A 15,682-nucleotide genomic window follows, 5' to 3' on the forward strand; every position below is an offset into this window, starting at 1 on the left:
GGACTGCATACGACCGAGGCACACAGGGCCAACACCCGGCATCATGGTGTGGGGAGCGATCTCCTACACTGGCCGTACACCACTGGTGATCGTCGAGGGGACACTGAATAGTGCACGGTACATCCAAACCGTCATCGAACCCATCGTTCTACCATTCCTAGACCGGCAAGGGAACTTGCTGTTCCAACAGGACAATGCATGTCCGCATGTATCCCGTGCCACCCAGCGTGCTCTAGAAGGTGAAAGTCAACTACCCTGGCCAGGAAGATCTCCGGATCTGTCCCCCATTGAGCATGTTTGGGACTGGATGAAGCGTCGTCTCACGCGATCTGCACGTCCAGCACGAACGCTGGTCCAACTGAGGCGCCAGGTGGAAATGGCATGGCAAGCCGTTCCACAGGACTACATCCAGCATCTCAACGATCGTCTCCATGGGAGAATAGCAGCCTACATTGCTGCGAAAGGTGGATATACACTGTACTAGTGCCGACATTGTGCATGCTCTGTTGCCTGTGTCTATGTGCCTGTGGTTCTGTCAGTGTGATCATGTGATGTATCTGACCCCAGGAATGTGTCAATAAAGTTTCCCCTTCCTGGGACAATGAATTCACGGTGTTCTTATTTCAATTTCCAGGAGTGTAGTTGGTACACAGGGTGCCACAATTAGAATCCGGAAGGGACTAGCAAGGTCTCAGTTGAAAAAGTTTGGCGCAACCAGTGACGAGAAAGAATTAAGAAAGATATAATGCGAAGGCAGACGGCCTCTGGAAGAAAACAAACTCCGTTGGGAAAGTTTACTAACTAGTGAACACCAAAACACTATTCTAGAAAAAGTTCGATTCCTAACAGGACAGGCCACAAAGCCTAAATGTTGGGAACTCACTCTTAGTTCAAGTTAGCGTCCTCAAAGGACAGTCCAGTTTTGAAGTTACAGTGTAACGAAAACAAACTGAAGTCCAGTATATCGTTAATGAGAACAAAGTCCAAAATTCTTACAAATTCAAAGTACTAACACGAAACTCTGTGTCGTCATTATGGCGACTCCAAAGTGAGTTCCTAAATGATAGAATGGAAGTGCATTCGGCGCCTGGCCCTCAAAGTGAACTGCCACTCAGGGGCCTGTATGGTGGCCTGAATACAGTCCCGGCGCCAGGGTACGGCTGGTCCTCTTTCCAGTCAAGCTGCTCACGTAAGGAAAAGGTCTGCGCAGCCAGCGGCCTCTGAAGGACTTTGGTTGCCAGCTGGCCGTCGAATTTTGGCAGCCTTCGTTTGTCATCTGTAAGGAATTCGGTTGCCTGCATAACTCTGCTGTATTGTGGGTTGCTTACAGAGTAGGAGTAGGCCACAGTACAGCATGACTCTTATTGAGCTCAAATAATTTCTTTCTGATACAGACAGAGCAAACAAATCAAGACTACGACTACAAATACATGGAACTAATACTCGTTGTTTAAGTTTACTTTCAAAAAGGTTATCTTTTTATCGACAAGGGAAAAGTAACAAACTTGAGTCCTGTCGATTCTTACCCAGCCGCGCGGGATTAGCCGAGCAGTCTCAGGCGCTGCAGTCATGGACTGTGCGCCTGGTCCCAGCGGAGGTCCGAGTCCTCCCTCGGGCATGGGTGTGTGCGTTTGTCCTTAGGATACTTTAGGTTAATTAGTGTGCAAGCTTAGGGACTGATGACCTTCGCAGTTAAGTCACATAAGGTTTCACACACATCTGAACATCTGATCTGATTCTTACCCACTGAGATCAAACACGGTAGCATGATCACAAAAAGCAGATAAGTGAAGTGAAAGAATGTCAGAGAAAGACTGAGGAGCCCAGCGTGTATTTCTCTAAGAGATCGTCTCCATGATACATAGACACGGCAGAGAACTAAAAAGAGAGATGTCGAAGAGGAGGATGGGGCTAAGAAGTGGAATAGTACCAGACATATGAGCAAATGGACGACAGTAGGTAGAGAAGCCTGGTGGTCTTATATTTTCTAGAGATGGTCATGTAGTCAACTTTTAATTCTTGGGTTTCTGAGTGTTAATTTAATATTTAATAGACACACTTCTCGCGTTTTGGTTTGTGTCGTAAAGTAAACCGGTTTTGCGACATATTACAAGTTCCTAGTAAGGAGAGAATTATTTTTGAATCTCTGACTATTAATCTCATTTATTAGACACAGTTCTTGCGATTTCCTCCACATCAGTGTGCTCCCTGCCGCCGTTGGATAAGCAGCTGCAGCAGCAAGTCGTATACTCCTAGCTCACTCATTTGTTACATAGTTTAATTCTTAATTTCTTTGCGTGTTTATGGTACTTGCATTGCTTACTTCATAAATTTCGGGCATATTATAGTATTTGAGAGTTGTATAATCGCGTTTTAGTACCTGAGTAGTGTAAAATCGCATAGTCTCCTTCCGCCGCCGAGCAGTGTGTCAGCAGTGCGCAAGTAGCAGCATTACTGCATTTACTAGGCAATCTTGTATTTTAATAACCGTTTAAATTTTGTCGATTTGTTTGCGCTCTCTGTAGATTAGTTCAGACGTTCTTTGCACAACAGTTTTTAGCATGGATAGGGACTGCAACTGCTGTGTTCGGATGCAGGCTGAGTTGGCATCCCTTCGCTCCCAGCTTCAGGCAGTATTGGCTTCGGTCACACAGCTTGAGGCTGTTGCCAATGGGCGTCACTGTGGGGGTCCGGATGGGGGTTTGTCGGGGACGGCCAGCTCGTCCCACGCATCCCCCGATCGGACTACGACTGTGGTTGCCCGGGATACTGCCCGCATTGAGGCTGATCCCTCACCTGTGGTAGAGTGGGAGGTCGTCTCAAGGTGTGGCAGGGGGCGAAAGACATTCCGGAGGGCTGAACGGAAGGCCTCTCCAGTTTGTCTGACGAACCGGTTTCAGGCTCTGTATCAGGCTGATACTGATCTTCGGCCGGACATGGCTGCTTGCCCTGTTCCAGAGGTTGCCCCTCAGTCTGCAAGATCCGGGCGGTCGCAGAGGGTGGGCTTACTGGTAGTTGGGAGCTCCAACGTCAGGCGCGTAATGGGGCCCCTTAGGGATATGGCAGCAAGAGAGGGGAAGAAAACCAATGTGCACTCCGTGTGCATACCGTGTGCATACCGTGTGCATACCGGCGGCTATCTGATTTGGTGAAGACTGCCAGTCTCGCTAGCGGGATGAAAGGAGAGCTCACCATCTGCAGCATCGTCGACAGGACTGACTGCGGACCTTTGGTACAGAGCCGAGTGGAGGGTCTGAATTAGAGGCTGAGACGGTTCTGCGACCGTGTGGGCTGCAGATTCCTCGACTTGCGCCATAGGGTGGTGGGGTTTCGGGTTCCGTTGGATAGGTCAGGAGTCCACTGCACGCAACAAGTGGCTACACGGGTAGCAGGGGTTGTGTGGCGTGGGCTGGGCGGTTTTTTAGGTTAGATGGCCTTGGGAAAGTACAGAAAGGGCAACAGCCTCAACGGGTGCGGGGCAAAGTCAGGACATGCGGGGACCAAGCAGCAATCGGTATTGTAATTGTAAACTGTCGAAGCTGCGTTGGTAAAGTACCGGAACTTCAAGCGCTGATAGAAAGCACCGAAGCTGAAATCGTTATAGGTACAGAAAGCTGGCTGAAGCCAGAGATAAATTCTGCCGAAATTTTTACAAAGGTACAGACGGTGTTTAGAAAGGATAGATTGCATGTAACCGGTGGTGGAGTGTTCGTCTGTTAGTAGTAGTTTATCCTGTAGTGCAGTAGAAGTGGATAGTTCCTGTGAATTATTATGGGTGGAGGTTACACTCAACAACCGAGCTAGGTTAATAATTGGCTCCTTTTACCGACCTCCCGACTCAGCAGCATTAGTGGCAGAACAACTGAGAGAAAATTTGGAATACATTTCACATAAATTTTCTCAGCATGTTATAGTCTTAGGTGGAGATTTCAATTTACCAGATATAGACTGGGACACTCAGATGTTTAGGACGGGTGGTAGGGACAGAGCATCGAGTGACATTATACTGAGTGCACTATCCGAAAATTACCTCGAGCAATTAAACAGAGAACCGACTCGTGGAGATAACATCTTGGACCTACTGATAACAAACAGACCCGAACTTTTCGACTCTGTATGTGCAGAACAGGGAATCAGTGATCATAAGGCCGTTGCAGCATCCCTGAATATGGAAGTTAATAGGAATATAAAGAAAGGGAGGAAGGTTTATCTGTTTAGCAAGAGTAATAGAAGGCAGATTTCAGACTACCTAACAGATCAAAACGAAAATTTCTGTTCCGACACTGACAATGTTGAGTGTTTATGGAAAAAGTTCAAGGCAATCGTAAAATGCGTTTTAGACAGGTACGTGCCGAGTAAAACTGTGAGGGACGGGAAAAACCCACCGTGGTACAACAACAAAGTTAGGAAACTACTGCGAAAGCAAAGAGAGCTTCACTCCAAGTTTAAACGCAGCCAAAACCTCTCAGACATACAGAAGCTAAACGATGTCAAAGTTAGCGTAAGGAGGGCTATGCATGAAGCGTTCAGTGAATTCGAAAGTAAAATTCTATGTACCGACTTGACAGAAAATCCTAGGAAGTTCTGGTCTTACGTTAAATCAGTAAGTGGCTCGAAACAGCATATCCAGACACTACGGGATGATGAAGGCATTGAAACAGAGGATGACACGCGTAAAGCTGAAATACTAAACACCTTTTTCCAAAGCTGTTTCACAGAGGAACCCCGCACTGCAGTTCCTTCTCTAAATCCTCGCACAAACGAAAAAATGGCTAACATCGAAATAAGTGTCCAAGGAATAGAAAAGCAACTGGAATCACTCAATAGAGGAAAGTCCACTGGACCTGACGGGATACCAATTCGATTCTACACAGAGTACGCGAAAGAACTTGCCCCCCTTCTAACAGCCGTATACCGCAAAACTCTAGAGGAACGGAATTTTCCAAATAATTGGAAAAGAGCACAGGAAGTCCCAGCCTTCAAGAAGGGTCGTCGAGCAGATGCGCAAAACTATAGACCTATATCTCTGACGTCGATCTGTTGCAGAATTATAGAACATGTTTTTTGCTCGCGTATCATGTCGTTTTTGGAAACCCAGAATCTACTCTGTAGGAATCAACATGGATTCCGGAAACAGCGATCGTGTGAGACCCAACTCGCTTTATTTGTTCATGAGACCCAGAAAATATTAGATACAGGCTCCCAGGTAGATGCTATTTTTCTTGACTTCCGGAAGGCGTTCGATACAGTTCCGCACTGTCGCCTGATAAACAAAGTAAGAGCCTACCGAATATCAGACCAGCTGTGGGGCTGGATTGAAGAGTTTTTAGCAAACAGAACACAGCATGTTGTTATCAATGGAGAGACGTCTACAGACGTTAAAGTAACCTCTGGCGCGCCACAGGGGAGTGTAATGGGACCATTGCTTTTCACAATATATATAAATGACCTAGTAGATAATGTCGGAAGTTCCATGCGGCTTTTCGCGGATGATGCTGTAGTATACAGAGAAGTTGCAGCATTAGAAAATTGTAGCGAAATGCAGGAAGATCTGCAGCGGATAGGCACTTGGTGCAGGGAGTGGCAACTGACCCTTAACATAGACAAATGTAATGTATTGCGAATACATAGAAAGAAGGATTCTTTATTGTATGATTATATGATAGCGGAACAAACACTGGTAGCAGTTACTTCTGTAAAATATATGGGAGTATGCGTGCGGAACGATTTGAAGTGGAATGATCATATAAAATTAATTGTTGATAAGTCGGGTACCAGGTTGAGATTCTTTGGGAGAGTGCTTAGAAAATGTAGTCCGTCAACAAAGGAGGTGGCTTACAAAACACTCGTTCGACCTATACTTGAGTATTGCTCATCAGTGTGGGATCCGTACCAGGTCGGTCTGACGGAGGAGATAGAGAAGATCCAAAGAAGAGCGGCGCGTTTCGTCACAGGGTTATTTGGTAACCGTGATAGCGTTACGGAGATGTTTAATAAACTCAAGTGGCAGACTCTGCAAGAGAGGCGCTCTGCATCGCGGTGTAGCTTGCTCGCCAGGTTTCGAGAGGGTGCGTTTCTGGATGAGGTATCGAATATATTGCTTCCCCATACTTATACCTCCCGAGGAGATCACGAATGTAAAATTAGAGAGATTAGAGCGCGCACGGAGGCTTTCAGACAGTCATTCTTCCCGCGAACCATACGCGACTGGAAGAGGAAAGGGAGGTAATGACAGTGGCACGTAAAGTGCCCTCCGCCACACACCGTTGGGTGGCTTGTGGAGTATAAATGTAGATGTAGATGTAGATCTACAATAGAGTTCCGTAGCGCATGTCGATAGTCGTTTGTTCGTTTGTTTTGAATACTAGTGACTGCTTTTTATCAATTGATAGCTAGTCAGGCAGCAGCAGCTGGCCAAGACACTAGCAGCAACAGGGAAGTAACCGATTTTGTGACATATTACAAGTTCCTAATCGGGGATGAATTATTTAGTCTCACCTGAGAACTTTGGTAGTTCATTTGTTGAATCTCTGCGTATTAATCTAACTTATTAGACACAGTTCTTGCCTTTTCCTCCGTGTCTACAGTAGAGTTCTGTAGCGCGGGTCGATAGTCGTTTGTGTAGCGTAGTTTTCCACTGTGTTTAATATGGATAGGGAGTGTGACTGCTGTGTGCGGATGCGAGCCGAGGTGGTGACACTTTGCTCTTAGCTCCAGCCTGTGATGGCTTTGGTTACACAGCTCGAGACTGCAGTAGATGGGCACAACTGTTATGGGCAGGTAGTGGGGATCCAAAGGACGTTCAACACGTCTGAATCCGCCGATCGGTCCGCACCGGTGGCCAGCCCAGTTACTGCTCGCACTGAGGTTGACTCTTAACCGGTGGTCGAGTGAGAGGTCGCCTTGGGGCATGGCAAGGAGCGAAAGACTTCCCAGGCGGCCCCATGTAAGGCCTCCCTGGTTAGTCCGACAAACAGGTTCCAGTGCTGTCCGTGGCTGACGCTGTCCCTCAGTCAGATGCAGTCGCTTGTCCTGTTTTAGAGGATACCTCTCAACCTGGAAGCAGATCGGGCAATCAGATGGTGGAATTATTGGTAGTTGGGAGCTCCAGTGATGGGCGTGTCATGGGCCCCATAGGGACATGGCTGCGAATGAGGGGAAGAAAGCCAATGTGCACTCCGCGTTCATACCAGGTGGAGTCATTCCAGACCTACAACGGTTCCTCCCGGATGCCATGAAGAGGACAGGGTGCAGCCAACTGCATGTGTTGGCTCATATCGGTATCAATGATGTATGTTGCTTTGGATCGGAAGAGATTCTCTGTGGTTTCGAGACAGATGTGGTAAACGCTGCCAGTTTTGCTTGTGAGATGAAAGCAGAGCTCACTATTTGCAGCATGTTCGACAGGAGCGATTGCGGACCTCCAGTACAGAGCCAAGCTGAGGGTCTGAATCAGAGGCTCAGACGGTTCTGCGGCCTTGTGGGCTGCAAATTCCTCGACTTGCGCCAAAGGGTGGCTGGCTTTCCGGTTCCGCTGAATAGGTCAGGTGTCCACTGCACGCAGGAGGCTACACGGGTAGCAGGGGCTGCGTGGCGTGGACTGGACGGTTTTTTAGGTTAGAGGGTCTCGGGAAAACACAAAAAGAGCTTCAGTATCGAAAGGTGCCGGCCGAACACAAGAAGAACGTAGATACAAGAACGGTCGGTATAACATCTGTAAATTGTCGTAGCTGTGTTAGAAAAGCACCAGAACTCCAAGTGCTAATAGAAAGCACTGATGCTCAAATCGACATAAGCACTGAAAGCTGGCTAAAGTTCAGCCGAAATTTTTGCGAAGGACCTAACGGTGTTCAGAAAGGGTAGGGTAAACACAGTTTGCGGTGCTGTTAGTAGTTTATCTCGTAGCGAAAGTGAAGTAGGTACTTTCTGTGAGCTAGTATGGGCACAGGTCATTCTTGGCAACGGGAATAAAATAATAATTGGATCGTTTTACCGAACTCTCAACTCAGACGATACAATTCCTGAGAGGTTCAAAGAAAACTTGAGTTTAATTTAGATCACGTACTCGACTCATACAATTGTAGTTGGTGGTGACCTTAATTTACCCTCGATACGCTTTTAAATCCGGAGGTACGCATAAAACATCATCCGAAATTGCGCTAAACGCATTCTCTGAAAATTACCTCGAGCAGTGAGTCCATGAGCCCACGCGAATAGTAAACGGTTGTGAAAACATACTTGACCTCTTATTAATAAATTATCCTGCGCTAATAGTGGTTATCTAAACGGATGCAGGGATTAGTGAACGCAGGGTTGTCGTAGTGAGATTGAATATTGCAACCCTCAAATGCTCCAAAAATAAACAAGACATATACCTATTAAAAAAAGCAAATAAAGATTCACTTGACGTCTTCCTGAGAGACAATCTCCACTTCTTTCAAATTAACACTATAAGTGTAGACCAGATGAGGCTTGAATTCAAAGAAATAGTATCGACAGTAATTGAAAGATTTATACCAAATAAATTAATAAACGACGGAGCTGATCTTCCTTGGCACACAAAACGGGTCAGAACGCTGTTGCAGAAACAACGGAAAACATGCCAAATTTGAACGAAAGCAAAGTCTTCAAGATTGGCCGTCTTTTACATAAGCTCAAAGTTTGAAGCCAACTTCAATGTGAGGTAGTTATAATAGTTTCCACAAGGAAACGTAGTCTTGAAATCTGGCAGAAAATCCAAAGAGATTCTGGTCGAATGTAAAGTATGCTAGTGGCAAGAAACAATCAATGCCTTCTCGGCACGATAGCAATGGACATGCTATCGACGACAGTGCCGCTAAAGCAGAGTTACTAAACACAGCCTTCCAAAATCCCATCACAAAAGAAGACGAAGTAAATATTCCAGAATTCTAATCGAGAACAGTTGCCTACATGAGTAACGTAGAAGTAAATATCCTCTGAGTAGCGAAGCAACTCAAATCACTTAATAAAAGCAAGTCTTCTGGTCCAGACTGTATACCAATTAGGTTCCTTTCAGAGTATGTTGATACATTAGCTCCATACTTAACAGTCATACAAAACCGCTCGCTAGACGAAAGACACGTGCCCAAAAACTGGAAAGTTGCACAGGTCACATCAGAATTCAAGAAAGATACTAGGGTTAATCAGTAATCCGCTAAATTACAGGCTCGTTTCACTAACATCAATGCGTAGCAGGATTTTGGAACTTACATTGTGTTCCAGCTTTATGAATTATCTCCAAGAGAACGGTCTTATCGACATAGAGTAAACACTGATTTACAAAACATCGTTTCTGTGAAACACAACTAGCTCTTTACTCACACGAAGTGTTGAGGGCTATTGACATGGGACTCCAAATTGATTCCGTATTTCTGGATTTCCGGAAGGCTTTTGACACTGTACCACACAAGCGGTTTATAGTGAAATTGTGCTCTTACGGAATATCGTCTCAGTTATGTGACTGGATTTGCTATTTCCTGTCAGAGAGGTCACAGTTCGAAGTAACTGATGGGAAGTCATCGAGTAAAACGGAGGTGATTTGTGGTGTTCCTCAAGTAAGTGTTAGCGTCTAGTAAAGTAATCAGGAAATCAAACCAAACTAGAAAACGATTTAGAAAAGAGATCAATATCGTGCAAAAATTGGCAGTTGATCCTAAACAACGAAATGTGCGAGGTCATCCACATGAGTGCTAAAATTAATCCGTTAAATTTCGTTTGCACCGATAAATCAGTCAAATTTAAAGGCCGTAAATTCAAGTAAATACCTAGGAATTACAATTACGAACAAGTTCACTTGGAAAGAACACATAGGAAATGTTCTGGGGAAGGCAAACCAAATACTGAGTTTTACTGGCAGAACACTTAGAAATGTAACAGATCTACTAAAGAGGCTGCCTACACTACGCTTGTCCGTCCTCTTTTGGATTGCTGTTGCGCGGCGAGGGATCCTTACCAGATAGGATTAACGGAGTACATTTAGAGAGTTCAAAGAAGAGCTGCACGTTTTGCACTATCGCGAAGTAGGGGAGAGAGAGTCATTGACATGATACAGGATTTGTGGTTGGGATAATTAAAACAAAGACGTTTTTCATTGCGGAGGAATATTCTCACGAAATTTCAATCACCAGCTTTCTCCTCCGAATTCGAAAATTTTTTGTTGATGCTGACCTACATAGGGAGACGCAATATCATAATAAAATAAAGGAAATCAGAGCTGGCACGGAAAGATATAGGTGTTCATTCTTTCCGTGCGCTATACGAGATTGGAATAATAGAGAATTGTGAAGGTGGTTCGATGAACTCTCTGCCAGGCACTTAAGTGCGATTTGCAGAGTATCCATGTAGATGTAGATGTAGAATTTAGTCATTGCACATCCTGGAGGTTAAAGAGGGAACTGAGGATTTGGACATAGGGAGGCTTTTGTTACAAGAAGGAATTCGTAATGCTTCCCTTAAATAATATACACTATTGCAAGATAATTGTGGAACATATTTCAGTAACTCAGTTTTCCAATCTACCAGATATCTGGTCTCACTAAAAATTATTTAGAATTCTACTGCCAACGTTTCAGAGTTTGATCCAGGTTACCTGGTAAGTGTTCCGATGTAAGCAGCCTCTCGTCTCCAGTGGCTCATTACAGAGGAATTCGTTCTGTTCTTCGACTCAATTATTTCTTTTACGGTATTGTATAGATAGCAGCTGCACATTCATATAAATGGTGTAAGTTATTTTATTGACTCATGATACATGCTCCTGGCAAAGCAGTTAACTGTTCTCTCGACTCTTGTTTTCAAACTTCAACAGTACTGTGTACCCTCATCTGGCCTGTGTCGGGTTTTGTTTCTCGCACTTTCATTTGTACAGGAGCAAAGCTACTGTAAGGATAGATTTACGTATGCAGAGGTGGCAAAAATTAAGTTCGTTTCTGGGATTCATTCAGTTATCGTGTTACACAGATTCCATCTATAAGGAGAGCCTTCAGAAATGTGGAAATAGGACAACGATGCCAAGAAAAGCTGTCCCTGCAAAGAGGGCAACCTCGTGTCATTGTCAGCACATCTGTGTCGGTACGTTGGCCTCTCAGAGAAACAGTATCCTTTGATCTTAGGATGGAGTTTCCTTTCTGTTGGATACACAGGGTGGTCAGAAACAGCCCGAAAAGCTTGTAAGAGTGTTGCAGGGTACGTTGTACAGAGAAATAATTGTGCAGAAAAAAATTCCACGCGTTGCTTCGTTTTGGAGTTAAGGGGATAGGACGTCAAACGAGCCGACTTGGAGCAGGAGAGGGACCACAGGACATTTTAATTTCCACTGACTATACTTTTACAAGTAAATTTATAAAACTCTGTTAGTATGACCAGGAAGAAGTCAGGATACACAGCATAGCAGCCGTAATTCAAAAACATAACAAAATATTCTTTTTACAAGTGAAATTTCATCATTTGGCTGCATTTTTTGCTATAGGTACACTTTTCTTCATAGGTAAGAGATATTCTTCGATGAACTTTGCACAGTATATAAATCGTACGTACAGGTGTATGAGACTCTAGAATTTTCCAAATTTATTAAAAACTGTAGTAAAAATTGAGATAATTAACAATAACATTTGAGTTTTTTCTGAACATGAAGTTTAGAATGTAACAGCTCATTCATTTTTTCATAAGTTAAATAAATTCTCCTAGTAGTCTTTGTCATGACGCGTTATCCCTGTCACCAACGCGAAACGAGGTGAGTGCTACGCGCTGCTATGTGTGTATTTGTAATCCAACTGTACATGAATATGGTACAAATTGCTACCACTCATTTCAGTAGTAGTTGTTCCACATGGGGAGCACCGTTATAAAGGAAGATAGTTTTACTGTTAGCTTCTGACGGCAGCAACCTTCCTCTGCATCGGCCTGTGTTGCGCAGTCGGCGTGCAGCGGGCCGGACCCCGCCTCGGAGGTGCGGCCCACGAAGAAGAGGGCGGTCCACGGGGAGCCGGGCAGGGCGCCCCGGCCGCGCGCCAACAAGGCCGTGCAGGCCAACACGCTGAGCCGGCGCTGGCTGCTCGCCAACACCAACGCCCCGTGAGTACTCTGCACTTACAATCAGAGGGTGCGAAGTGTTACTGTGGATCCTCCACCGCTGACGAAAAGCGGCAACGTAGAGAATCAATATTACTGACAATATTTCCCAGACGCGCAATATTATTAACCCTCTGGGAATGAGACTGAGAGGCTGCACAACAGCTCTGACAATATCAACAAGTTTGGACGTACACTGATGAAAAAAAAATCTCCAACACCAAAAAGTATTATTTAAGTGATTAACATTGTAAGATAATAGGTTAATGTAAGGGAGAGATAAGCCATTGCAAATTCGAAATACTGGTACGTTAATAACTGGTGTAACCGCCACAATGTTGAATGCTGACATGCAAACGTGCGTCCATTGTGACGAAATAAATCTCGGGTGAACAGTCTGGTATGAGTGTGCATAGGACACAATATTTCGGCCATCGACCACGTTGCCATCAATGCTGCTCTCATCTTTTACTTTCTCCTCTTTGGGAAATTGTGAGGGGGGAGTTTGTAGCCTTTCGGCTTTTACTCCCCTGTGAACGTGTGTGTGTGATTATTTCTGTAGAGTTTTGGGGTCTGTGATATGTGATGATTGTTCTGTTTGTGTCTGGTATTTGCCTGAGGTAGGCGAGATGATTGGTGTTATATAGGAGGGAACAGGATTAAGGGATTGGGTATTGGGATTTTCTCTTCGACTTAATCGTCGAAGATCGTCATGGGGCGCTTGTGCTTGTCGCGGGACATGTCATACCGACCTAGGGAGTGGAAGAGGGCGTTTCCTGATCTGGAAGAACCTTCATAGAAGGCCCTTGCCAGATCTTGGAAACGCTCTCTCAGAAGTGGGATTTCAGCTGCGGCGTGCAGATCATCTATGGGGAATCCGAGAGGTAAATGCAATGGCCTCCTGAAGGCGTGGTTCTGCAGCCTCTGGAGTTTGTCCAGGTGCTGCTTCGCCTTGTATCCCCAGACAGGGCACGCATATTCCATGACTGCCCAGATCAGAGCCTGGTACACATTTACTGCTACTGGGCAGGGAAGGGAGCTGGTTGAGTTCAGGATTGGGTATAGGATGGACATTCTGGCGCAGACCTTCTTGTGGACCTCGTCTATGTGGGGTTTCCACGTAAGACGACAGTCCAAGGTTATGCCAAGGTACTTGGCGGTTCTGCGCAAGGGGAGTTGGGTTCCATTTAGGTGAAGATGAAGGGGGGGGGGGGGGGGGGACGTTGAGGAGGTTTGCGCCTTCCGAGCCCACGGGTAATCAGCATAGCCTGTGTCTTTTCAGAGTTGATGGTGATACGCCAGCGGCGGGCCCAAGTTTCTGTGCCATCTAAAACCCTTTGTAACCTACCGATGACCAGGTCCTTGTTCGCATTTCTCGTGTAGAAGGCTGTGTCGTCTGCGTACTGTGCAGTGTGCACCAGGGGGGCCGTTGGAGTGTCCGCTGTGTACAGACTGTACAAAACGGGCCCCAGGACCGATCCCTGTGGCACCCCAGCACGAATACGCCTTTGGGTGGAGGTGGCAGTTTCTACTTTGACGGAGAAAGTTCTTTTCGTGAGATAGCTTTTGATCAGCTTAACTATGCTCCCGGGGAACCCTTGCGTGTAAAACTTGTAGAGTATCCCTCTATGCCATACTGAGTCAAAGGCTTTGGCTACATCTAGTAGCACTATCCGGCAGTAGCCCCTGTGGTTGAAGCCCTCTGTGGCTGCTTCAACCACTGTCATGACCTGTTGTGGGGCAGAGTGGTTCTGCTGGAACCCAAATTGGAAATCCGGCAGAAGTTGCTCTCTGGTAATATGTTCCTGTATGGGCCTTAGCAGGAGGCGCTCATAGATCTTGCTGAGAGTTGGCAAGAGGCTAATCGGACTGTAGTGCTGCGGGAATAGAGGGTCTTTCCCTGGTTTGTGTATCGCGACCACTTCCGCATGTTTCCAGCAAGCTGGGAACTCGCGGGATCGAGTAATCTCGTTGAGGACGTTCGCGAGGTGTGTGATCGCTGGGGGTGGGAGATTTTTGACTAACTGATTAGTGACACTGTCGTGCCCTGGCGCCTTTTTTGTAGGGAGGGACCTAATTAATCTTGCCACGTCCTCGGGGGCAAAAAGTATGGGTTCGTCCTCTGGGTACTTATCAGCATTGAGGAACACAGCCAGTTGACGACTGACTACCTCTTCATGCTCTTCATCCTGGGATTCTGCCGCTTGGAACTGCTTCTCGAAGGAGTCGGCGAGGGCGTTGGCCTTCCCAGCATGGCTGTAGACCAGTCCCCGCTCGCCGTGCAGTGGCGGCAACCTAGCGCGTCTTTTTGTGAACTGTTTGGTTGCTTGCCATAGTGTATGCTCGTCTACTTTGAGAGCTGTGAGGCGGTTTTGCCATTGCTGGTTTCTGTGCTCATTGGGCACTACCTTCAGTTCTCTCTGTAGACGATTGAGCAGCCTCCTGGTGGCCTGGTTTCTGGTGATCTTCCACTCTTTGCCATCATCAGATGTGCTGATGTACTGACCGACTGTGGGCCGGCGCCAGGTATATATAGGACAATCCCCCTCCTGCTCCTCCCTCAGGCGCTTCCTATGAGTCGGCGCGGTCCAGGTACAACGTCCGTTCTCCCGCCGTCTGGGCGCTGCGTCCTAGGTCTTCTCGTTCAGGAGGGTCTGCCGGCACCGCTCTCGTTATTCTTCCCTCCTCCCCCGAAGTCGGTGCACTCTGGGAAATATCCTTTTTTCTTCCTAATCCGGGTGATCGCGGGTTCCCACGCCTTGCTAAGGATGTAACCGCTCTCACGATTTGGTTGTGGCTCCCTTACTCTGATCTCTATGGCTTCTTTGATTACACAGTCCCAGTATTTGGAGGTCTGTGTCAGGACTTTGGTTTGGTCATAATCCATGCTGTGGAGTTCCGACAGGCAATGCTCAGCGATTGCCGACTTACTGGGCTGTTGCTGTCTAGTGTGCCGTTGATGTTCTCGGCATCGGTCCTCAATGCTACGAATGGTCTGCCCTATGTATACACTACCGCATTGGCAAGGTATCTGATAAACCCCTGATTTACGTAGACCAAGGTTGTCCTTGACACTATCAAGAAGGCTCTTGGTTTTGCTTGGAGGACGGAAGATGGTTTTCACTTGGTGTTTACGTAAAATGCGTCCAATTTTTCCGGATAAGGCCCCACAAAACGGAATAATAGCCAAGGCCACCACCTCCTGAGGTTCATCCTCAGTTTCCGCCGGTACTGCAGGTGTGCGATGTACAGCCTTCCGAATTTGCCCTTCCTTGTAACCGTTCCTCCGAAACACGGTCTTCAGATGGTCCAGTTCTTGTTGGAGACTGTCCCTGTCGGAGATGGTGTGAGCTCTGTGTACAAGAGTGTTGAGCACGCCGTTCTTTTGTGCCAGGTGGTGGCAGTTATCCGCATGTAGGTACAAATCGGTGTGCGTCTTCTTCCTATACACACTGTGGCCCAAAGTGCCGTCAGCTCGTCTTCTAATTAAAACATCTAGGAAAGGGAGCATCCCATCCGTTTCGATCTCCATATTGAACTTAATATTCTCGTGTCTGGAGCTGACATGTGTGAGGAAGTCCGCCAGTTTATCTCT

This window comes from Schistocerca serialis, chromosome 2 (genome assembly GCF_023864345.2).
Source record: "Schistocerca serialis cubense isolate TAMUIC-IGC-003099 chromosome 2, iqSchSeri2.2, whole genome shotgun sequence".
NCBI lineage: Eukaryota > Metazoa > Arthropoda > Insecta > Orthoptera > Acrididae > Schistocerca > Schistocerca serialis.